At 50.1% G+C, this 25055-nt stretch overlaps 1 long non-coding RNA gene across 5 annotated transcripts in view; it reads left to right on the plus strand.

Moving 5' to 3' along the window:
• Nucleotides 1-375: 375 nt before the first annotated feature.
• The window catches only part of LOC136793579 (uncharacterized), a 231671-nt gene continuing 206991 nt past the window's right edge, over nucleotides 376-25055 (plus strand). Inside the window, exons 1-3 of one of the 5 annotated variants that reach the window (XR_010839061.1) lie at nucleotides 376-671; nucleotides 1818-1915; nucleotides 16444-16718. This is a non-coding gene — a long non-coding RNA (uncharacterized lncRNA). The remainder of the gene's footprint in view (nucleotides 672-1817; nucleotides 1916-16443; nucleotides 16719-25055) is intronic. The other 4 variants (XR_010839060.1, XR_010839059.1, XR_010839058.1 and 1 more) reach the window with 4 other exon arrangements.

The following is a 25055-nucleotide window of genomic DNA, read 5'->3' on the forward strand; positions in this document are numbered from 1 at the left end:
ATGTCGAGGTAGAAATGTACCTTTCAACTATTCATGGGTCCACAAGTACACTGGAGAGAGTGTAAAATTGCAGATTCTGATACAGTAGGGCCGGTGGACCTGAGTTCTATTTTTTTAACGAGCTCATTTTTAACTAGTGATGCCACAGTCTCTGATTCATTAACGACAATTGTGAATAGCAGAGACATAATAAGGAAAGGTAAACATTCATAGTTAACTTCTAACTTCAAGTGTGTTATGGATTTCCCACGTTTAATAGGATAGTAAGCACAGCAGCAACCACCATTTGTGAACATTCACTGTAGACCGTGTGTATCTTTCTGACTTTTTGTGTAGGATTGCAGGAAAAAGGCCTGCGCTGCGGCCACAGTGGGCGGGGCCCTCAGGCCGGGCCGCCCCTCCAGGACCCCCGACGGGGTCCTGAGCTCCTGGCGGCTCCTCCCCCGGCGCCCCGCTCCCTCCCAGGAGGCGTCAGGCAGAGCGGCCCCACCCGCAGCGCCCAGAACGGAGCCCGCGTTTCCTCAGAGCTGGAGCTCCCGGCTCGGGGTCTCTTCCCTCCGCCGTCACGGAGCTGCCCCGGAGCCCGAGGGGAGGGCGGCCTCACTGACGCTGCCGGCTGCGGAGGGGCCCCGGAAGCCGAAGCCGCGACAGTCGTGGGGACGGCGGGCCGGGTAAGTGGGTCCGGTGCCCGGGCGGCCGCGCAAGAGCAGCTTCTGAGGGGAAGGGTTTCGCGGCCACCCGCCGCTGCTGTGCAGAACGAGCGGCCTCGGGGTCTGGTCCCGGGGAACTTCGGCCCCTCCTCTCGGCCCTGCCCTCGGCCTGGCTCGCGGGGCCCGGGGGGCGTGGGGAGAGGGCGGCTGAACGTCCTGAGGGGACACGGGGCGAGGGAGGCGCAGGGTCCGGCCGCAGCGTCAGCGACCCTCCTCCCGGCGGCGGGGAAAGCGGCGAAAGTTCCTCCCGAGGCTCCCAGGCCTCTTGTTCAGCCGAGGCCCTGTGCGCCCCTTCCTCCCTGAGCTAAAGCACCGGGGGGGGGGAGGGTACCGGGGGGGGGGGAGGGTACAGGGCGGGGGGCTGGCGCAGGTGATGGGGGACGTGAAAAGGTGATTGTCAGCTAAGGAGAACCTGCTCTCCCAAGGTGAGCAATGCAGGGCTTTCCTTTGTATGCGAAGATGCCGGAGTCAGGCTCACGAATTCCTTCCTTTGATATGCACCTCAGCTCTCTGGGGCCTGCATCCTGTATTTGCATATCCTGAGTTCCTCAGGGCCTGCCCGCTCACATTGCAGAGGATGACTGTGGCATCTTTTGTTTCCTGAGGTGGCAAGAAATATTCCATTTCTCACAGGCTTGAGGGGCAGACAGTGAAGAAGCGTCGGAGAGTCTCACTTGGCATGTACTTTGGTTTACATATAGATAATAGTTATACTTACTTAACTGTGCTAATAGAGAGAGGCTCTGGAGTACAATCAACTTGTACTACTGCTCTCTATGTATTAATTTCATCAATATCATAAGATAAATGCCTGTAGAATTGACTTAATCCAGTTAAATAGCATAATGATTTTTAAAGGAAACATAATAGAAATATAACAACAAAACCTTTACCACTACAGGCTGGGTCTGGAACAAGGTAAATAAATGTTCCATTGTTAAAATATTGAAAGAGTATTCAATAGAAATATCAAGAAAAATGACAAATAATAAGGGCAGCAGAATGTTGAAATGTTCTATCTTTATCATTAAAGTGGCAGAAAATCATTTATGAGCAGGCACTGGGGCAGAAGATGCCTGATTTTATATCTTTGTCATATTTGTGCAGTTGTTTCAACAAGTAACTTAAAGACACAATGGAAAAGCCAGGAGGTTTGTGCCTGAGATCATGTTGATGTGAAACCCGGGATGGCCGCCTTGTGCCAGGTGAGTTAAGTTTACCTCGCAGGTAGACCCCAGAGCTCCTGAGAAACAGGGGCTGGAATTTTTCTTCTGCGATGAATAGGAGCTGTTGAGTCCAGTTCATTGAGCAAGGAGTAGGTCTTGTCTATTACATATTTGGTTTTTGGAACGGTATCTGTGCTAATTTCAAACTCTTGTTTTATGAAAACCCCCCCTCACCTTTCCCCTGAAGCAGGCATAGTGTGTTTTCTAAAAGCGTGACTCTGTTCTGTTTTAATTCAGTTCTTTGTAGCCATGTTTACATTCCCTCTATAAGTGATATGTTTTGATAAATTTCTTTTTCTGTGTGACCTTTTTCACTTTGAATTATCGTACCTAAATCCACTCATTATGCTGCTACTAGCCTTATGACATTGATTTCATGGCTGAGTGATATTCCATTGTACATAAGTTTCACAACTTCTGTATCCATTTTTCTCTTTCCTGGGATATGGAACGGGTACCGAAGTCGAGGTTCTTGTAAACAGAGCAGCCCTAAGCTTTGGGGTGCCTGTGTCTTGTTGATTTTTAGTCTTCCCAAGATATACGCCCATGAGTGGAAGTGCCCTATGCTCTGTAGCTCTGTTGTTTAGATGTTTTAGGAAACACCATACACTTTTGTAGAGTGTCTGCGGCAATTTTCATCCCGCCCGTCAGCATAACAAGGTTTCCTGTTCTCCATGGCCTGTCCTGCATTTGTGGTTTTTACACTTTTTTCAGATGGCCGTTTTGACCGGGGGGAAGTGAGACTTCTTTGTAGTGCTGATTTGCTCTCCCAGCTTGCTTGGTTGGCCAAAACGTGTGTATGCTTTTTTACCTGAATATATTCAGGAAGGAACACATACTCCCTTTTTGGCCAACTGCATCATTGTCCAAGTTCTGCCGCTTTTCATGTGCTTTCAAGGAAACTCCAATCTACCTCTTGAAATCTGTTTCCTGCAATTCTGCCTTGCTTTCAAATCTTCTTCGTTGCCTTAACTCAATGTATTTTTGGATGGTAGTTGTCATTTATCACTGTGCAGGTTTGTGAGTTGCAGTGCCCCTGAGCTCCATGTTTCAACTGGCTTTTTTGTGAGCTGGCCCAGAAAACCACAGCATCGCCTCAGGCCCTATCCTGGTTTCGGGGCGTCAGGCTGAGCCTTTGGTGAATTCTTCTTCGTGATGGGAAATGAGAGTAACATGTGCCCGACCAAACACCTCCAGCGAGTCTCTCATTGGTTCCCCCTTTTCCCGTTCATCCTCGGCACATATTGCAAACTGTTCGAAACAGGAGGTTAAAGGTGCTGATTCTCCAAGTGGGGAGATTGTTAGTAAAGTGGCTGGAATGGTGAACCCGAGCACCAGGAGATGAAAAATGAGGTGCGCTGTCGAAACCTTTCATGATCACACGGTGTATCATCCTCTGGGCTTCCCATGCATCTTTTAGCTGTAGGAAGGTTGCGTTGCACCTGGAGAGTTGGGACCCATGGAATGGGTAGCACACAGTATTACTTTAAAGGGTCTGCATTTGCTCACTCAACCTCACCAATCCTCTCAGTCCCAAGAGTGTCCAACCTTATGTCTCATCCTGCTGTGTGTCTAGGTGTGTTCAATCCATGTTGCATCATAGCCCCTGAGCAAAAGTTATAAGGGTTTTTATGTCTGTCACTGTCTTTTTCTACTATTGTTATATTGGTTACAGCTGATTTTCAATGCTGTTTGTTGCTGTTCTACATCCACTTGATTCACGTAGAAACAGACATCAATAAATTCTTTTTCAGATTCTTACCAGTCGTATAGAATTTTTTCTGGTGACTTGAGTGTGCTGAGTGCAGTTCTTTGAGGTTCCGTGTAGGCCTCGTCTATTATCAATTTGGTATTTGGAACGGTATCTTTGCTAATTTCAACCTCCTGGATAATGCCTCACCCCTCCCCACCTTTCCCCTTTAGCAGCCTTATGTGTGTTTTCTACATATTTGACTATGTTTCTGTTTTGTAGTTTGTTTCATGTGTAGCCATTGTTGATTCTACCTTTAAGTTATATCTTACGATATGTGTCTTTTTCTTTCTGACTTATGTTACCTAGAATGATCTTACATAACTCCTCCTGAGTTGATGCAACTGGCCTTATTTCATTGATTTCCTGGCTGAGTTATATTCCACTCTACATACGTACCACATCTCTTTTATCCATTTTTTCCTTCCAGGTATATTTAGGTTTTATCCAAGTCGAGGCTCTTTTAAACAGAGAGGCGGTAAACGTTGGGGTGCCTGTATCCTGACGATTTTTGTTTTTCCCAAGATATTCGCCCATGAGTGCAAGTGCCCTATGCTCTGTAGCTCATCTGTTTAGATGTTTTAGTAAACACAGTACACTTCTTCAGCGTACCCGTTGGCAATTTACATTTCCACTATCAGCCTCACAGGGCTCCCTTCACTCCTCGCCCTGTCCTGCATTTCTGGTGTTTACACTTTATGAGGATGGCTCTTCTGACTGATGCGAAGTGTGATACTTTTTGTAGTATTGATTTGCAATGCCCACCTGTTTGGTTGGCTGAAAAGGGTGTATGCCCTTTTCTTGAATATATTCAGGAAAAAAGCGTACGCCCTTTTTGGCTAACTGCACCGTTGGCGATGTTCAGCCCCTTTTTTGTGCTTTCATGATGAGTCCTTTTTACCTCTTCAAATCCCTTTCCTGCCATTCTCCCTTGCTTACAATTCCTTTTCGGTGACTTCCCTCAAGACATTTTTCAATGATAGATATTTTCAATTGTGCAGTTTCGTGAATTTTAGTGATCCTGAGTTCCATTTTTCAACTTGTGTTTTTGGGAACTGGCCACAAAACAGTGGGATTTCCTCAAGCCGTATTCTTTTTCCATGGGCAATCTTAGCCTTTGGTCATTTCGTCTTCCTGATTGGAAATGAGAGTGACATGTGCCTGTCCGAACACCTAGGACTTTTCTCTCATTGTTTCTCATCCTTCCGCTTCATCCTCTGGACAAATTCCAAACTGTGCGCAACAGGAGGTTGAAGGTGCTGACATCCCCAAGTGGGGAGATTGTTAGGAAAGACGCTGGAGGGGTGAACCCGACTCCCTGGAGATGAGGAGATGAGATGCCTTTTCCAAACTCTTCCCGATCAAATGGTGTACCACCTTCTGGGTGTCAGAGTCATGTTTTAGCTGTAGGAAGGGTCCCGTGCATGGTAAGAGAACACCAGGGATGTTTCCAAATCAGTGTCTCCCTGAACCCTAAACTGGGGAATTTTACGCTATGGCTACACGTATGTTCATTAAGGGCCTTGGGCAGTAGGCAGAGTCCGAACTTAAGATGATTAAAGTCTTCAGGGTCAGAAGCGCTGACCATCGGCCTCCCTTAGGGTACATTGTATCTGTCATTGATAGATGATGTCAATAAAAATATCTATTCGTTTTCAGATTATTTCCGCTTCTAGGTTATTACAAAATATTGAGTGTAGTTCCCTGTGCTGTACAGTAGTTCTGTGTTGATGATCTATTTTATACATAGCAGTGTGTACGTGTTAATCCCAAACTGTTACTTTATCCCTCCCTGCACCTTTCCCCTTTGGTAATAATAAATTATAAGATTTTATGCTTCTCAGAAATGGGGGAGCTGAAAGAGAGGTATCATTTTCAATGGAAAAGCATTCAAAACTATATTGAAGCTTCAGTCAAGATTATTCGATGTACATCCTTGGAAAGAAATCACTTCATTTCTCTAATGTTGACCTGACAAATAAGACAAACCCCTTCACTGAACTTGCCTATACTAAAGTGATGGAAATATCAAATGGAAGTGTTGGAAACATCTTATTTTACCCGAGCCTTATACACGGCTCTAGGTTAATTACAGTTTGGCTCACACATCTGTTCATTGAAGTTACAATGTTCTTAATTTCTGTCACTGATCCTGCAGAGTGGGCCCCAACAAGGGTCCCCTGCCCCGTGTCATTGGAGCCAAGAGAACGAGACTGAGTTTGGTTCAGAAGCAAAGGAAACTTTAGATTCTGATCAGAGAACGGGGAGAGGTGAGAGCGTGCGCTCCCCCGAGGGCTGTGGGCGGGGCTGCTGTGTGGGGATCCCGGCAGCGTCAGCGGGACGGAAGGGGCGGAGTCTCGAGGGCCGGGTTGGCTGGAGCTCAGGCTCCATGTCGCGGAGTCTGCATGGGGCCCCGCGAGCTGAGGTGTCGGCCCAGCCATTTTGCACCAGGAAATAGGTTCTGAAGTGCCGGGTGTGGGACCTCTGCATGTGGAAACCTAGGAGCAAGTGAAATTAGACAAAGCACAAAGGAATAAACGTTAGACTTTACTTTATTGCCCGGATTCTATTTTTATCTCCCAGGATTTTTTCATGGGCTCTGCCGGTGACAAACCCCTCCTCTGCCTTTTGTCCCATTCCTCATTGTTGGGGCGCTGAGGGTGCAGACCCCGCTTCTGTAACTGCTTCGTGCTGAGTCGGGAGGCCTCATACCCGGGGGGAGGGGCAGAACTTCTCCCCAGCAGCCTCCAGGTGAGGTTGACTGTCCCCAGGGCTCTTCCCTCACTGCTCGTCCGCCTGAGCCCCAGCATTTGAAGTGTTATAGATTCTAATGACCTTTAAGGGTGCAGGAAAGAGATGCGCAGAGACGCTGGGGGGGCCGGTTTTACCCCGCCCACATTTGTTCGGCCACCTTAGGCAGACGGTTTCTGCCAGCCTAGATGCTCTGACCAGTAGTCTGCGCTTTCTTCAATTAGGCCCCTGAATTAACGTACAAACAGCACCAGGTGTCAGAACCCTGCCTGCTCAACTCCCACACAGTCCAGGGCCGGTGGTGATCCAGACCCATGACGGCCACTGAGTCAACGGCCTTTTCAAGTAGCCAGGAGTGCAGCCGGTCTCATCGGCCGCCGCCGTCACCGCGGTGTCTGTAGGCGTTTCTATGGTGACAGCGTTATTTAGGGTTCCCCCGCCAAGCTTATGAGCTCCGCTCTGGGTGCAGTAAGTCCTGCAAGCAGTAGTCTGCTCTTTTGGGGCACGCTCTTGTTGTTTTCTGAGAGAAGATCCACGTCAAGTGATGGTCACACGGGTCATCATGGGGACCCGTTGCCCCCAGTTGTCCCTCTGGAGGTTGGAGTTGGAGGGCTTCCTCACTCGAGGTCAGTGTGCCCACGGAGCGACGCCTGCAACTTCAGGGCATGGTGGGTGGTTAGGATCACCGCGTGCGGTCCTTTCCCCTTAGGAGGGAGTTGGCCTTGCGGGCTGCGGATTCCAGGTTTTTAGATACCCCCAGTATCTTGGCCGGATGGGGCGGCGGGCCAAGCCCTTGGTGACCGTACTTTCTCCTACCTGGAGGGCATTCTTGCATTGTTCCCTTTCAAGTGGCCCCAGTTTTTGCACTAATACTCCAAGGGCAATTCATCTTCGACCGGGAATGTAAAGGTCAAAGGGTTTAGCTAAATTAGGGAGTTCCAGGGCAAGGGTCTGAATTAACTGCTCTTTCCATTCTTGAAAGACCGCTTCTGGATTCTATTCGAACAGATCATCATCTTTTCCTTTCAATGTTTCCTATAGAGGCCCAGCTATTAGACTGTAGTTAGGGATCCAGATGCAGCAAACCCCGACCTCCCTAGGAACCCTTAAGCTGTCTTCTAGGTTTAGAAGGGGTAAGGCTGCAAATGACTTCTTCCCTTTCCTGGGATGGGCTTCTCCGACCTTCTGTGAGAATGAAGCCCAGGCAGGTCACCTTAGTCTGTGATATTTGAGCCTTTGTCTTGGACACCTTCTATCCTTTATTGGCTAGGTAGTTCAGAGGCCTCCTTAGTAGGGCTGGGGATCAGAATGTCGTCTGCATATTGAAGGAGGGTTCCCTTCTCCAGAGGTAGATCTTTGAGGTTTTAGTTAAGTTTCCCCAAAGGTGGTGCGGGAAGTTTTGAACCCTTGGGGGAGGATGGCCCAGCAGTACTGTCTTCCTTGTATGTTGAGTCCTGCCAGTCACAAGCCAAAATTTCTGTGACCTCTGGGACTAATGGAATACAGAAGAAAGCATCATGTAAGTCTCATACAGAATACCATGTCCTGGGGGATGGTACAATGACCAGCAGGGTGTAGGAATTAGGAACTATTGGATGCATATCCTCAGTGGCTTCACTGACTGTCCCGACATCTTTACCAGTTCCCCAGCAGCCCACTGGGCTCTCGTGGTCAGGCCCCTCGCAGGATATACAGCTCACCTGGGCAGGTACCCAGCAGCCCACGGGGCTCTCTGGTCAGGCCCCTCCCAGGGTATGGAGCTCACCTGTGCAGCTACCCAGCAGCCCACGGGGCTCTCGTGGTCAGGCCCCTCCCAGGATATGGAGCTCACCTGTGCAGCTACCCAGCAGCCCACGGGGCTCTCGTGGTCAGGCCCCTCCTTGGATACGGAACACCCTTGTGCAGATACCACGGCAGGGCTGGGCACACAGGAACCGTGCGCATAGCCCTCATTGCAGAGCACCCCCATCTCACCTGTCACTCAAAGCTGACACAGAGCACCTCAGAGCAGGACTTGAACTAACAAACAGCAGCTCCGACAGGTCTGTGACCCTGGGCTTCACTCTGTGTGGCCTCCCTCCGCCTGGTCTTCCAGAGACTTCCACTGCAGCCGGGGCACCAGGTCTCTGTCTCCACCCACCACCCCTCCTCTCCCTGACTCCTGGGTTCCTCTTATTAGGAGAGGGTCTTCTTGAAGTTGTCTCCCACTCATGGGCCAGATAAAATGATTAGAAAACAAGCCGGGGCTGCAGCCCCTTGTCTATCCTGACCCTCAGGACCTACACGTGTTCCTTGGAACTGACCGGTGCAGCAAGGTCCATTTTATGCAACTGTGAGCCCCTGAGGGGCGAGGAGTGGCTGACCTGGGCAGTCTGACCCGGCCGGCCAGTCCTCCCCAGGTGTGCCTGGGCTGAGGTCAATATAAACACCGCTCCAGGCAGCAAGAGCCCCTGCAGCTGTGCCTGACGCCATATTCTCTGCCCCATCGGCAGTCTCGGGGCTGGGCTGGTGGGAGGGAGTAGGGCCCACGGCTCTGTGCGTGGCCCGGTGCCAGTGGGGCTCTGGTGGACTTTCTGCAGGAGTTGCCGCGCTGCCACCTGCTAAAGAAGAGGATGTGTCACCCATACCTGCCGCTGGAATTTCTCCCCGGGCAGAGGTGAGGACGGAGAAAAGCGGTGGGGGCCGGGACAGGAGGGGTACATTGGGCAGGGAGATGGAAAGCTTCCAGAAGAGCGCCCGGGGCCAGGACCATGCTGGCTGGCCTGAAGGCCCCAAGTCGGCCTCCGTGCTGGTGTGGCTCCATGGCCCTTCCTCTAGGCTTTCAAGTCCTTGCACACATTCGGGTGTTTTAGCTGGGAAGGGTGGGAACAGTTCAGCAGCAGCTGGCCTGGGGGTCAGCTCATGTTTACTCAGGGACGCCTTGACATGGTCCCCCAGCTTTGCAATGAGGACGTTCCTTGTGGGGGGGCTGCTGGCTGCATGAGAGATGATTCCCCACCTCTGACCAACTTCAGAATTGTTTACCACTGGAGCAAGGGTTTTCCTGATAGGGTTTTCCTCTGTGTAACTAGTGGGTTCTTAATTGGCAGCGTGAACGGTGATATCAGAGGTCCTGAATCAGGATGGAAATACTTATCCCCAACTTGTACAGGCAGGCATAAAAACCTGGGGAGGCCGTGTGTAGCCGGCACGCTTAGGGATTGGCTTCCGACTGACCCCTCAACGTTCTGGTGTCCAGCCACTGCTTTAGAATTTCTGGGGCCCAGTGCTGACTCTAAGGGTTCTGTAACCCAGCCTCTGTTGGTCTTTAATGAGACCCGCAGTTCCAGGGTCCCACAGAGCAGGGTCCGTGTGACTGTTCTGTGGCTTCTGTAACAAATGACCACAAGCTGGGTGGTTTAAAACAACAGGAATTCATCCTCCCCCAGTCCTGGAGACCAGACATCTGAGGTCAAGGTGTTCCAGGTTGGACGTCCCTCCATAGGCTCCAGGATAGGGCTCTTCCTGCCTTTTCCAGCTTTGGGGGGCTCCAGGCATCCCCAGGCTTGCGGCTGCAGCCCTCTTGTCTCTGCCTTTACGTGGCTTCTCCTCTATGTTTGTGTTTCTCCTCTTTTGTCTCATAAGGACTCTCTCAATTGGATTGGGGGCCACGCTAACCCCAGATGGCCTCACCTTGAGACCCTTAACTACATATACAAAGACGCTTTTCCCAGATATGGTCCGGTTCCTGTGTTCTGGGGGGAACATATTTTGGGACCAGCATTCAACCCATTACCTGTGTATAAAATAACCCTAATTTTAGGAGATTACCAAGGTCCCGTATAGATAGCAGCCAGCAGCCATGTGGGTGGGGGTCTGGGGAGAATGAGGACCCTGGAATCACCTGGAAAGGATGAAGTCCTGGCTGCATTAGGTGAGCTCTTCCACCACGGGGCCCGTGGAAACAGCCACTCCACTCTGTCCGTGGAAAGGGACCCAGTGCCGAGTCCAGAAATGGTGATATTGCAAAGCTGGCTCTTCTGGGATGTCATCATCAGTAGCATCATGTAACCAGTAACTACGGGCTTGGAAGAGTCACCCTGTGGCACGTGATGACAGCACTGTCACTTTAGGCTCATCAAGCTTAGAATAGGAATGTTTGAAGGAGAAGAGTTTGGGAGATTGCGAAGCTTGGTTGTTAAGGAAACTGAGCAGGTTTGTCAAGGTTGTCAAGGAAACTTCTCGCTTAAACTGAAGGCAGGGCAGGGAGAGCTGAAATCCAGGGATCTTTTAAAGAGGCTGCTCTGAAACACCATCACCTGAGAGGTGGTCTCAGCGTGAGCTGGTGTTTGAGAAACGTGTGATGAGATGAAGCCTGACTTTCTGTGACAGCTGGGGAGGGGTTTGTAAAGCAACTTAGCGTTTAAGGCCAAGTTTGTTGCTGGAACATAGTGTCTCCCCAAACTGGGCTGAAGCTCAAGATGTCTCTGTCCCCTTCCTGTGAGAGTCCAGGGCAGGTGGGTGTCAGTTCCCAGGCTCTGCCCCCACTTTGTTTCTCCTCCCTGCTTCCAGGTGAGTGTTTCAACCAGCGGGGTGGGGTGACCACAGGGACATCGTGCCCTCCGTCCTAGGATGCAGGCTGGCCAAGGCCCTCACCACCTCCACCCCTTCCCCTTGGTAACACGAGACACTGTGCCCCAGCTGTAAGGGGTGGGAAGGCTGGGATGTGCAGGGTAGCTGTGCACAGGAAAAAGGGAAATGGGTTCTGATGGGCAGCTGTGCGGCTCTGTTGTGAGGGTCGCCCAGACACTAGCGCACAGATTCTGGGTTCTGTGAAGCTTCGATGCTCTGTGGTTCTGGAAATCCTATAGGAGATGGTCCACAGCAGGTGAAGCTAATGCTCGCAGTGGAGGTGGTGAAGCCAAAGGTCTGCAGTTCAGACTAAAGGTGCCGATGTACATGCAGGACAAAACCATCTCAGGTGAATGGACTTCAGGCACGTTTAACATGAATGCAGTCGTGTTAATGCCTAGCATCTTCTATCTTGTGCCTCCTCAGGGACCCCCTCCTCAGTGCCTGGGGCTCCTGTAACTCACGTACAAGGGGATGGAGAGCGGGATCTGTCCAGTCTGAGCCCTGAGTTACCCTGTGAGTCTGCTCGGGACCACCGTAACAAATACCACAGACTGCGCAGCTTGAATAACAGGCTTATCTCCCAGTCCTGGATGCTGTTGGAGATCAAGGTGTCTGCACGCTGGCTTCTCCTGAGGCCTCTCTCCTTGGTGCTTAGACAGCCATCTTCTCCCCAGGTCCTCACATGGTCTCCCCCTGTGCCTATCTGTGTCCTAATCTCTTCTTGTAGGACATCAATCCTATTGGATTAGGATCCACCCTAGTGACGTCATTTTTACTTTGATCATCTCTTTAAAAATCCCATCTCCAAATACAGACACATCCTGGGGTCCTGGGGGTTAGGCATTCAGCATGTGGATTTGGGGAGACATGACTGAGCCTATAGCGTCCTCCTTAGGAACCAAGTGTGCCTCGGTCCTTCCTTCCCTCAAGTCATACGAGGTGAGCTAATGGCTCAAGGAGAGGCCACTCGTGCAGAGTTTGTGTCCCAGCTGGGGAACCCTTCTCTGCTCTCTTTGATCAGGCAGTGGCAGTGCCAGCCCCCTCCTGAGGTGAGCAGTTCTGGGGTTTCCTGCCGTCTCACCTGGCCTGCTGAGGTGCTCAGTGTCTGGGAACCCAGGAGTCAGCAGCCTAGTGGGGCTGCCGGGGACTCTCAGGGCCTTGGCAGATACCCTAGCGAAAGTGGGGAAACTTTGGGGGATTACAGGAGGGAGAGAGTCACAGTCTCGTTTATGCTTCAGAAAGACCACGTTGGGGTGGGATGTGAGAGGCACCATGGGGCAGGGAGGTTTGTCAGGTCTGATGGAGGAACCAGGCACAAGATCGGGCTTGGGCCAGGGCTGTGGGCATAGAGGGGAATTAGTGTGGGAACTGGCCACAGACCGTTGTCAAAGTATCGGTTTCCCTGTGCACCGAGGCCGAACAGAAATACGGAGACAGGGGTTTTGGAGGAAGAGACAGATGGCTTTATTTTTCTGCCAGGCAGCAGGGAAGACACAGCTGGCTAGCACCTCAAGAACTGGGCACCCCTCTTTGAGAATCAGGGAAGATTTTATATGTGGGGCTTCCGCAGTCCAGCGTAGAGGATAAGGATCAAAGTAGTGAAGGTCTTGCATTCCTCCTTTCCTTTGCATTATTTCAAAACAGTCATCGCTGGCATCAGGTCGCCGGTAATTGGGGTCCAGCAGACTGGTAATTGCGTCCGTTTGCCTCTGGTTTATTGGCCAGTGACCTTGTTTCTGAAATGAAAAACTAGGGGGTGATTTGTTATGAGGAGCGTATAGAATCTAAGTGCGTTACATAATAAGGTTAGGGAGTGAGAAGCAGGGGCTGTAACACACACAGTGAGGGGTGATGGGTGCCGAAGGTAAATTCCATAGTGTCGGAGTGAGGTTAGCTTTGTAGAGTACAAATCTAGTTACTACAAATGAATGACAAAGTGAAACAAGGAGTGATGAGCTCTTTCAGGCCAGGTTACGTTTCTTCTCTAGTCTTTTCGCTGTCCCCTTGTTCTCAGGGCAGGGAAACTTCGTTTCTGTTTTTGCTGCAACAAGACTGTGGAGGAGGAGCTGACAGTCACTGGGGCACAAGGCGAGTGGGAGTCTGGGAGGCCCCAGTGTTACCGAACCGAACGTGGGTCCGCTCGCCCGAGGGCAGCAGAGCCAGTCTACTGACACCGGGGGTGGTGGAGGAAGGTGCAGCCTGAATTGTCAAAGTGCCGATACAAGGAGGCCAGGTGGCCTGTGCTCTAAAACCCCGAGCTCCCAGAAGGATTTCAGCAAAGCAATTTTCAAGGCCAAGTGAAGGAGGGGGGTCGCAGGGTATGTGATCAGCTGGTGCACAATTCTCTGATTGATGGTGAGGTAACGGGCGGTTAACGTTATAAATTCTTAAGCACCAGGAGCTCCGGGGTTACCTGTTCCTGATCATCAAGTAGTTAATTTCTTCCACTTGGTGGTGGAGGAAGCATGCATCGGGCACTGTTATCCAGGTACTTCAGAGAGGAGCTACAGCAGAGGGTGTGGGGGAGGGGTCTGTCCTGGGAAGGCCCCACAGGGTCCTGCTCGGTTACACCTGGTGCCTGGGCTCAGCAACCTGGGAAGGTGGGGCTGCTCCTGGGTGTGGGGAGCTGCAGGATCCCAGTCCTCTGATACCCTGCTAAGCCCCCAAGGTGAGATGGGTGTGCAGTGACTGGACGGAGGCGTCTGGCCTGGGAGAGGGGTCCGGGCTGGAAATGTCACTGGAATCATCGCAGGGAGGGAGAGGAAAGGCAAAGTGGGGGCAGATGGGTCACAGCAGACTAATGCAGGTGACTGCGGTCTTGTTGGAAGCAACTCAGAGCCAGAAAGGAGTGGCCGTCAGGGGCTCAGCTCCATTCTCTTGTTCCTTTGTAAAACCACTGTGTCAGAGTTTGAGATGCCGCCAGGAGACGTCTGGGCCCAGTGCTGCCATGGCTTCATCAAAGGGCCCAGGGGGAACACAGAACCACTGCAGGCCCCGCCCATGTCCTCACTGGGAATGAGTCCCATCGGGGCTCCTGGGCTCACAGACTTCAGGGCACCTCTGTCCTCAGGACTGGTCTTCCTCCTTCCTCTCACCTGCTGGTCAGAGGCCCAGGAACCCCCAACCTGGCTCCACCCGCAGGGCCTGGATTCAGAGGCCCAGGAGCCCCCAACTTGGCTCCACCCCCAGAGCCTGGATTCAGTGTCCCAGGAATCGCCAAACTGTCTCCACCCAGGGCCTAGATTCTGGGACAGCTTAGGGGTAAGCCAGACCCTCACGCTCCTTTATCTGCTTAGGGGTGAGAATGTCTTAAACGCTGCAGTTGACTGATTACGGAGTGCTGAGTGTTTCCAGCAGGTGTGGATGGAAAGATGGGGTGCGAAGTTCCTATGTCTGCAGGGTCTTCCCGGCGTGAAGATCTGTGTGTTCCCCCCGGCCAGTCGGCATCCTCCCAGGAAGCCCAGATCCAGGATTACGAGGGCAGAGGCTCTCCCCTTGCGTACCTGTAACTTCGCACTCCCACAGCAAGGAGCCTGGCTCCCACCATCTGCCATTTATCTATGCATTGCTCCTTTCCACATTACATGTGCAGAGGTTTCAGAATTGTTAGCTACTACACCCTGGAAAGAACTTCATAAAATAAAGCCCACTGTATATATACGGGCCATTTTGCCTTTAGCCTACAGATTCCATTCATTTCCAAAGGTAACTTAAGTCAGCAGCTTTTACCCCATCCCCTACAGTGAGTTGTTTCCATATATTTCTAATACAGTTAGATTCTGTCACATGACGTATTCCATCGTGCAACATCCTACACCCTAAATAACTAAATTTGAGTAGATTATGATTGGCCCCTTGGGCTACACACATCTATGGGCTTAGACAAATGCATAGTGACAGGTATCCATCCTAGAGTATCACATGGACTACTTCAAACCCCCCACCCCATGATCTGCTTATCATCTACGTAGCTTTGCCTTTCCCGGGATGTCATCAATGGGGTCACACTGTGTGCAGCCTGCTCAGGCTGGATTTTTCACTTAGTAGTACACACTGAACGTTTATCCATGTCTTTCCATAGGTGGATGGTGCATTCCTTTCTGCTGAGTAGTATTCCACTGCATGTGTATGGGAGGAAAAACAATTTTCCCTCTACTTTTCTAGGTTCTTGGTTGAGGCCCCCCCCCGCCCCTGTAATAAAAGACAGATTACCAGGAGAAAAGCAGAAGTTTAATAACATGTATACCTTCTGAATAGAGGGGGGATACCACGGAAAACTGAGTCACTCCCAAAACCATCCCCTTCAATACCGTCTTCAGCTAAACACAGAAAAGATGCTGGGGAAGGGGGGAAGGCCAGTTATGGAAGGTTATCATGCAAAGCACAGTAAACAAGGGTATGGCTGTGTGCACATTTAAGTCAGGACTTCCCCATTGAAAAGAGTTACTTAAGATTTAATTATCCTTCTATTTTTGGTGCAAAGAGGGACATACCCTTATAAATGGAGATTTCTCTATTGTAAATGCCCTTCATAAAACGGCAATCTCAGTTTTCTGAGATTTTTTTAAAAATAAATTTATTATTTTATTTTTGGCTTCATTGGGTCTTTGTTGCTGCGTGCAGTCTTTTCTCTGGGTGTTGGCGAGCAGGGGCTTCTCATTGTGGTGGCTTTTCTTGTCACGGAGCACAGGCTCTAGGCATGCAGGCTTCAGTAGTTGTGGCACACGGGCTCAGTAGTTGTGGCTCGCGGGCTCTAGAGCACAGGCTCAGTAGTTGTGGCGCACAGGCTTAGTTGCTCTGCGGCATGTGGGATCTTCCCGGACCGGGCCTCGAACCTGTGTCCCCTGAATCGGCAGGTGGACTCTTACTCACTGAGCCACCAGGGAAGCCCTATTCTTTTTAAAGCAGACCAATAACCCTTATGCCAGAGAGACATATTTTGAGGTGGCATATTCTACTCGCCTTGACATGGATGTATCCCAATTTGCTTATGCATTCATCTTTTGAAGGATATACTGATTTCAAGTTTTTAGCCATTATGGAAGTGCTGCTGTGCATAATTGCATCCTTGTTTGCATTTGGACAAAAATTTTCAAAGCAGTTGCCTAAATACTGGAAGTATGATTGTTGGATCCCAACGTGAGACTTGTTTAGCTTTGGAAAAAACTGCCAAATTGTCTTACAAAGTGGCTGCACAGGCATCCCCCCAGCTATGAGGGAGAGTTCCTTTTGTTCCTCACCCTCTAGCAATTGGTATTGTCATATTTTTGGAGCTTAGCAGTCCCAATTGGTGTGCTATGGTGTCTCATGATTTTAATTTGTAGTTCCCTAATGGTATATGATGTTGAGCTTTTTTCTGTATGACTTTTACTATCTGTAACTTTTTTGGCAGGATGTCTGTTCAGATCACGCTGTTCATGTTCATGCTGGGAGGAGCCCTGTCTCCTCGGGACCTGCTGGGGCTTTGGCTTCAGGAACACGCGGGGCTGAGTCCACGCTGATGGCCGGGCTTTGGTACAACCCGGTGTCAAGTCCACACTAACGGAAACCGGGTCTCCTCAGGACCCGCCGAGGCTTCAGCTCTGGGACACTGGGGGATCCAGTTCAGGCTGACATGAGCCTGATCTCCTCAGGACCTGCTAGGAGGTGATGCCACTGAGGGAGAAGGTGAGGAAAAGTGGGGAGGAGGTTCCTGTGCAGGGCTGACCGCTGTGGGTGTCTGTCTCCAGAGGACCCAGGAGAGGAAGGGCTTGATGTGGAAAACTGGGTTTTTGGCCCATTTTGTGTGGGGTGTAGACAGTTGAATGTTGTTCTTTGGTGTGTGGTGTCTGGTTTTCCCAGCACCGTTTATTGAGGGGCCTGTCCTTTCCCTGGTGTATGTTCTTGGCTCCTTTCTTGTGAATTAACTGATCACATACCTGTAGGTTGATTCCTGGGCTCTCTGCTCTATTCCTCTGGTCTGTGTGCCTGTTTTTCTGCCAATGCCACAATTTTTGGGGACTAGCTTCATAATGAAGTGTGAAGTCAGGGAGCGAGATGCCTCCACACGTTCCCCTGCCTCAGGGTCTCTTTGGTTCTTCTGGGTCCTTTGTGGTTCCACACACAACCTAAGATGGTTCGTCCTGTTTCTATGGAAAATGTCATTGGACTTTTGGTAAGGATTGCGTTGAATGTGTACATTAACAGGATCTTAGCTGGAGAAACTGTCAGGGCATGACTTAAGAGCAGCATCAGGGCCTTTGTTGGGTCAACATTATGGTCTCAGTGAAAGATATGATCAGAACCTGAATTACTAAGAACATCAAGGCTTCATTTAGGAAAAGCTTCAGGGCCTGAGTTAGGCACAGCCTCAGGACTTCACTTAAGGACACTGACAGGGCTTTCTTTGGGACAGAATCAGGAACGTGCATAGAAATGTGGCAGGAAATTATCTCAGGATAGTGTCCAGATTTTAGTTATTGATTTCAACAGGTCCCATGTTAGGGACAGATTCCGGGCCTTAGTGAGAGCGAGTGTGAAGGACTTATTTAGGGTTAGTCAGGGCTTAGTTAGGGAGACTATTAGGGTTTCAGTTAGGATAAGATGCAGGATATTAGCTTGGGACAGAGTCAGGTTGCGGGCCAGGGATAGCGTCACGAAATGACCCAGGAGAAGCATGAAGACCTTCGTTATTGAGAGCCTCAGGGCCGTAGTTAGGACCAGCGTCAGGGCCTAAATCAGGACCACTGCCAGGGCTTCCTATACAGACAGCGTCAGAGCATAAGGAAGGTACAGCCAAAGGGCCTAAGTGAGGCTTATCTTTAGGGCATGAGTTAGGGACACTGTGAGGGCATGACTTAGGAGCAGCAGAAGGGCCTCTGTGGGATCAGCGTCAAGTTCTTCATTAAAGACATTATCAGGGCCTCTGTTAGGGAGAGCCTCAGGGCCTCATTTATGGACAGCATCAAGGCTTACTTTGGGTCAGTTTCAGGACCTTGGTAAGACCTGGGTCAAGATATTAACTCAGGAGAGTATCAGGACTCTAGATATTGGCGGCACTAGGGCCTTAGTTAGACACAGTGTCAGGGCCTGAGTTAGGAGTAGCATTATAGCCTTTGTTAGGTATAGTGTCAGGGACTGAGCTAGGAGGAGCCTCCAGGCCTCAGTTTGGGACAGGTTCACAGCCTCGGGACTAATTTCAGGGCGATATTTAGGGACAGCATCAGGGATTTAGTTAGCATAACAGGAGGAATTCCTACAAGCACCCGGAAAGCCAACACACGCAGATGCAGAAGTAAACCATGCACGCTGGTATAAAGGAATATTCCACAGAAGTTGAGTACATTTTGTTTAAGGTGCGTAAGAGTTTAAACATTATTTTTTTCAGAAAACTATATTCAGAAGATGAAGGAATTTTCATCCTAAAGAATCTCTTTAGCTAAATTTAACATTAGCAAAAGAGAAGTTTACGTTCAGGTCTAGGGCTAGTGTCAGGTAATGACCTAGGTTTGGAAACAAGCCCTTAGTTACGTAGAGAATCAGGGCCTAATTTAGGACCTGTGCCAGGGCTTCGGGTAGGGACAGTGTCAGAGCCTGATATAGGGAGAATGTGAGAGCCTGAGTGAGGCCTAGCGTCAGGCACCTAGATGCAGACACTGTCAGGGCATGACTTAGGAGCAGCATCAGGGCCTTTGTGAAGTCAGCATTCAGATCATAGTGAAAGACATGAGCAGGGCTTGAGTGAGTCACAGAATCAAGGCCTCGGTTAAGGAATGCTTCAGGGCCTGAGTTAGGCACAGACTCACATCTTCAGTTAAGGAGAGCGACAGGGCTCTCTTTGGGACAGTGTCAGAACCTTGGATAGAAATGTGTCAGCATATTAGCTCAGGATAGTGTCCGGATTTTAGTTATTGATTGCAGCTGGACCCATGTTAGGGACAGATTCCAGGCCTTAGTGAGAGACAGTGTCAAGACCTTTGTTACTGAGAGCATCAGGGCCTTCTTTAGAAGCAATGTTAGGGCTTCATGTAATAATAGCATCACGGACTGGCTTCGGGCGAGCGACAGGGCCTGAGTGAGGCCTAGCGTCATTCCTGTAGGTGGGGACACTGTCAGGGCGTGACACAGGAGCAGCATCAGTGCCTTTGTTGGATCAGCATTATGGTCTTCGTTAAAGACATGAGCAGACCTTCTGTTAGGGACAGCGTCACGGCTTACTTAGCGATATTTTCAGGACCTTAATAAGAGATGGGATAGTAAATTAGCTGAGGATAGTGTGAGGACTTTAGATATTGATGGCATCAGGGCCTTACTTAGGGACAGTGTCAGGCCGTGAGTTAGGCCTAACATCCAGGCCTTAGTTAGGGACAGTGTCACGGCGTGGGGAACCAATTCAGGTCCTGACATCGGCACAGCATAAGGGCTTCAGCTAGCATAAGAGGCAGGACATTAGCTAGGGATAGGGTTAGGGTAAAGTGTAGGGATTGTGTCAGCAAATGACCTCGGGATAGTGTCAAGACCTTAGTTACTGAGAACCTGAGGGCCTTATTTAGGACCAGCATCAGGGCCGGAATTGGGCAAGAAACAGGGCCTGAGTGAGGCCCAGCTTCAGGCTCCTAGCTGGAGACAGTGTCAGGGCATGACGTCGAAGCAGCATCAGGGCCTTTGTTGGGTCAGCATTCGGGTCATAGTTAAAGATATGAGCAGGGCCTGAGTGAGTCAGAGAATCGAGGCCTCCGTTAGGGAAAGCTTCAGGGTCTGAGTTAGGCACAGCCTCTCGTCTTCATTTAAGGACAGCGACAGGCCTTTCTTTGGGACTGTGTCAGGTCCGTGGATAGAAATGTGTCAGGATATTAGCTCAGGATAATGTCGGGATTTTCATTATTGACTGCAGCCCGGCCCATGTAAGGGACAGATTTTGGGCCTTAATGAGAGATAAGGTGAAAGTCTTAGTTAGGATCCGTGAGCGCCTTAGTTAGGGAGAGTATTAGGGTTTCAATTAGGATAAGATGCAGGACATTAGCTTGGGACAGACTCATGATCCGAGCCAGGGATAGTGTCAGCCAATGACCTGGGTTGGTGTCAAGACCTTAGTTACTTAGAGAATCAGGGCCTAATTTAGGACCTGTGTCAGGGCTTCGGGTAGGGACACAATCAGAGCCTGACTTAGGGAGAAAGTCTAGGCCTGAGTGAGGCCTAGTGTCAGCACACTAGCTGGAGACACAGTCAGGGCATGACGTAGGAACAGCATCAGGGCCTTTGTTGGGTCAGCATTCGGGTCATAGTGAAAGACATGAGCAGGGCCTGTGTTAGTTACAGAATCAAGGCCTCAGTTAGGGAAAGTTTCAGGGCCTGAGTTAGGCACAGACTCAGGTCTTCACTTAAGGACTGCAACAGGCTTTCATTTGGAAAGTATCAGGACAGTGGATAGAAATGAGTCAGGGTAATAGCTCAGGACATTGTCCGGATATTAGTTATTGATTGCAGCAGAGACCATTAGGGATAGATTCTGGGTGTTGGTGAGAGATAGTGTGAAGGCCTTTGTTAGGTTTAGTCGGGCCTTAGTTAGGGAGAGTACTAGGGTTTCATTTAGGATAAGATGCAGGACATTAGCTTGGGACAGAGTCAGGTTCCGGGCCAGGGATAGCGTCGCGAAATGACCCAGGAAAAGCTTGAAGACCTTCGTTATTGAGAGCATCAGGGCCTTACTTAGGACCAACGTCAGGGCCTAAATCAGGACCACTGCCAGGGCTTCCTATACAGACAGCGTCAGAACATAAGGAAGGTACAGCCAAAGGGCCTAAGTGAGGCTTATCTTTAGGGCCTGAGTTAGGGACACTGTCAGGGCATGTCTTAGGAGCAGCAGAAGGGCCTCTGTGGGATCAGCGTCAGGTTCTTCATTAAAGACATTATCAGGGCCTCTGTTAGGGAGAGCCTCAGGACCTCATTTTCGGACAGCATCAAGGCTTACTTTGGGTCAGTTTCAGGACCTTGGTAAGACCTGGCTCAGGATATTAACTCAGGATAGTATCAGGATTTTAGATATTGGCGGCAGCTGGGCTTTAGTTAGAAACAGTGTCAGGGCCTGAGTTAGGACTAGCATTATAGCCTTTGTTAGGTATAGTGTCAGGGACTGAGCTAGGAGTTGTGTGAGGGCCTTTGCTAGGGACAGTGTCAGGGCCTGAGCTAGGATGAGCCTCCAGGCCTCAGTTTGGGAAAGGTTCACAGCCTTGGGAGGAGTTTCCTGAAGTTATTAGGGACAACATCAGGGATTTAGCATAATAAGAGTTAGTTCGTTAGCATAAGAGGAGGCATTCCTACAAGCACCCTGAAAGCCAACACAGGCAAATACAGAAGTAAACCAGGCAGGCTGGTATAAAGGAATATTCCACAGAAGTTGAGTACATTTTGTTTAAGTTCAGTAAGAGTTTAAACATTATTTTTTTCAGAAAACTCTATTCAGAAGATGAAAGAATTTCATCCTAAAGAATCTCTTTAGCTAAATTTAACATTAGCAAAAGAGAAGTTTACGTTCAGGTCTAGGGCTAGTGTCAGGTAATGACCTAGGTTTGGAATCAAGCCCTTAGTTACTTAGAGAATCAGGGCCTAATTTAGGACCTGTGCCAGGGCTTCGGGTAGGGACAGTGTCAGAGCCTGATATAGGGAGAAGGTGAGGGCCTGAGTGAGGCCTAGCGTCAGGCCCCTAGATGCAGACACTGTCAGGGCATGACTTAGGAGCAGCATCAGGGCCTTTGTGGAGTCAGCATTCGGGTCATAGTGAAAGACATGAGCAGGGCTTGAGTGAGTCACAGAATCAAGGCCTCGGTTGAGGAAAGCTTCAGGGCCTGAGTTAGGCACAGCCTCACGTCTTCAGTTAAGGAGAGCGACAGGGCTCTCTTTGGGACAGTGTCAGAACCTTGGATAGAAATGTGTCAGGATATTAGCTCAGGATAGTGTCCGGATTTTAGTTATTGATTGCTGCAGGACCCATGTTAGGGACAGATTCCAGGCCTTAGTGAGAGATAGTGTCAAGACCTTAGTTACTGAGAGCATCAGGGCCTTCTTTAGAAGCAATGTTAGGGCTTCATGTAAAATTCGCATCTCGGACTGGCTTGGGGTGAGCGCCAGGGCCTGAGTGAGGCCTAGCGTCATTCCTGTAGGTGGGGACACTGTCAGGGCGTGACACAGGAGCAGCATCAGTGCCGTTGTTGGATCAGCATTATGGTCTTCGTTAAAGACATGAGCAGGCCTTCTGTTAGGGACAGCGTCACGGCTTACTTAGCGATATTTTCAGGACCTTAGTAAGAGATGGGTTAGTAAATTAGCTGAGGATAGTGTGAGGACTTTAGATACTGATGGCATCAGGGCCTTAGTTAGGGACAGTGTCAGTCCGTGAGTTAGGCCTAACATCCAGGCCTTAGTTAGGGACAGTGTCACGGCGTGGGGACTCAATTCAGGTCCTGACATCGGCACAGCATAAGGGCTTCAGTTAGCATAAGAGGCAGGACATTAGCTAGGGACAGGGTTAGGGTAAAGTGTAGGGATTGTGTCAGCAAATGACCTCGGGATAGTGTCAAGACCTTAGTTACTGAGAACCTGAGGGCTTATTTAGGACCAGCATCAGGGTCGGACTTAGGGCAAGCAAGAGGGCCTGAGTGAGGCCCAGCTTCAGGCCCCTAGCTGGAGACAGTGTCAGGGCATGACGTCGAAGCAGCATCAGGGCCTTTGTTGGGTCAGCATTCGGGTCATAGTAAAGGACATGAGCAGGGCCTGAGTGAGTCAGAGAATCGAGGCCTCCGTTAGGGAAAGCTTCAGGGCCTGAGTTAGGCACAGCCTCTCGTCTTCATTTAAGGACAGCGACAGGCCTTTCTTTGGGACTGTGTCAGGTCCGTGGATAGAAAAGTGTCCGCATATTAGCTCAGGATAGTGTCCGGATATTCATTATTGATTGCAGAAGGTCCCATGTTAGGGACAGATTCTGGGCCTTAGTGAGAGATAGGGTCAATGCCTTAATTAGGATTAGTCCGGGCCTTAGGGAGAGTATTAGGGTTTCAATTAGGATAAGATGCAGGACATTAGCTTGGTACAGAGTCATGTTCCGAGCCAGGGATAGTATCAGCAAATGACCTGGGTTGGTGTCAAGACCTTAGTTACTTAGAGAATCAGGGCCTAATTTAGGACCTGTGTCAGGGCTTCGGGTAGGGACAGCATCAGAACCTGACTTACGGAGAACGTCTAGGCCTGAGTGAGGCCTAGTGCCAGCCCCCCTGCTGGAGACACAGTCAGGGCATGACGTAGGAAAAGCATCAGGGCCTTTGTGGGGTCAGCATGCAGGTCATAGTGAAAGACATGAACAGGGCCTGTGTTAGTCACAGAATCAAGGCCTCACTTAGGGAAAGCTTCAGGGCCTGAGTTAGGCACAGCCTCAGGTCTTCACTTAAGGACACCGACAGGTTTGGGACAGTGTCAGGATCGTGCATAGAAATGTGTCAGGAAATTATCTCAGGACAGTGACCGGATTTTAGTTATTGATTGCAACAGGTCCCATGTTAGGGACAGATTCCGGGCTTTAGTGAGAGATAGTGTCAAGGCCTTTGTTCGGATTGGTCAGGGCTTAGTTAGGGATACTCTTAGGGTTTCATTTAGGATAAGATGCAGGACATTAGCTTGGGACAGACTCATGATCCGAGCCAGGGATAGTGTCAGAAAATGACCTGGGTTGGTGTCAAGACCTTAGTTATTTAGAGAATCAGGGCCTAATTTAGGACCTGTGTCAGGGCTTCGGGTAGGGACAGCGTCAGAGCCTGACTTAGGGAGAACGTCTAGGTCTGAGTGAGGCTTAGTGCCAGCACACCTGCTGGAGACACAGTCAGGGCATGACGTAGGAACAGCATCAGGGCCTTTGTGGGGTCAGCATGCAGGTCATAGTGAAAGACATGAACAGGGCCTGTGTTAGTCACAGAATCAAGGCCTCACTTAGGGAAAGCTTCAGGGCCTGAGTTAGGAACAGCCTCAGGTATTCACTTAAGGACGGCAACAGGCTTTCTTTGGGAAAGTATCAGAACAGTGGATAGAAATGAGTCAGGATATTAGCTCAGGACAGTGTCCGGATTTTAGTTATTGATTGCAACAGGTCCCACGTTAGGGACAGATTCCGGGCTTCAGTGAGAGATAGTGTCAAGGCCTTTGTTCGGATTAGTCAGGAATTAGTTAGGGATACTCTTAGGGTTTCATTTAGGATAAGATGCAGGACATTAGCTTGGGACAGAGTCAGGTTCCGGGCCAGGGATAGCGTCACGAAATGACCCAGGAAAAGCGTGAAGACCTTCGTTATTGAGAGCCTCAGGGCCTTACTTAGGACCAGCGTGAGGGCCTAAATCAGGACCACCGCCAGGGCTTCCTATACAGACAGCGTCAGAGCATAAGGAAGGTACAGCCAAAGGGCCTAAGTGAGGCCTATCTTTAGGGCCTGAGTTAGGACACTGTCAGGGCATGACTTAGGAGCAGCAGAAGGGCCTCTGTGGGATCAGCGTGAGGGTCTTCACTAAAGACATTATCAGGGCCTCTGTTAGGGAGAGCCTCAGGGCCTCATTTTCAGACAGCATCAGGGCTTACTTTGGGTCAGTTTCAGGACCTTGGTAAGACCTGGGTCAGGATATTAACTCAGGATAGCATCAGGACTTTAGATATTGGCAGCAGTAGGGCCTCAGTTAGAGTCAGTGTCAGGGTCTGAGTTAGGAATATCATTACGGGCTTTGTTAGGTATAGTGTCAGGGAGTGAGCTAGGAGTAGTGTCAGGGTCCGAGTTACGTGTAATGTCAGGGTCTTGGTTAGGGACAGTGTCAGGGCCTGGGTTAGCACGAGTCTCCAGGCCGTAGTTAGGGACAGGTTCAGAGCATCGGGAGTAATTTCAGCGCCTTATTTATGTTCAGCATCAGGGATGATTTAGTTAGCATAAGAGGAGCCATTCCTGCAAGAACCCTGAAGGCCAACACACAAGAATGTAAAAGTGAACCATGCACGCTG

The sequence above is a fragment of the Kogia breviceps genome, chromosome 2 (assembly GCF_026419965.1).
Source record: "Kogia breviceps isolate mKogBre1 chromosome 2, mKogBre1 haplotype 1, whole genome shotgun sequence".
NCBI classification, from domain to species: domain Eukaryota; kingdom Metazoa; phylum Chordata; class Mammalia; order Artiodactyla; family Physeteridae; genus Kogia; species Kogia breviceps.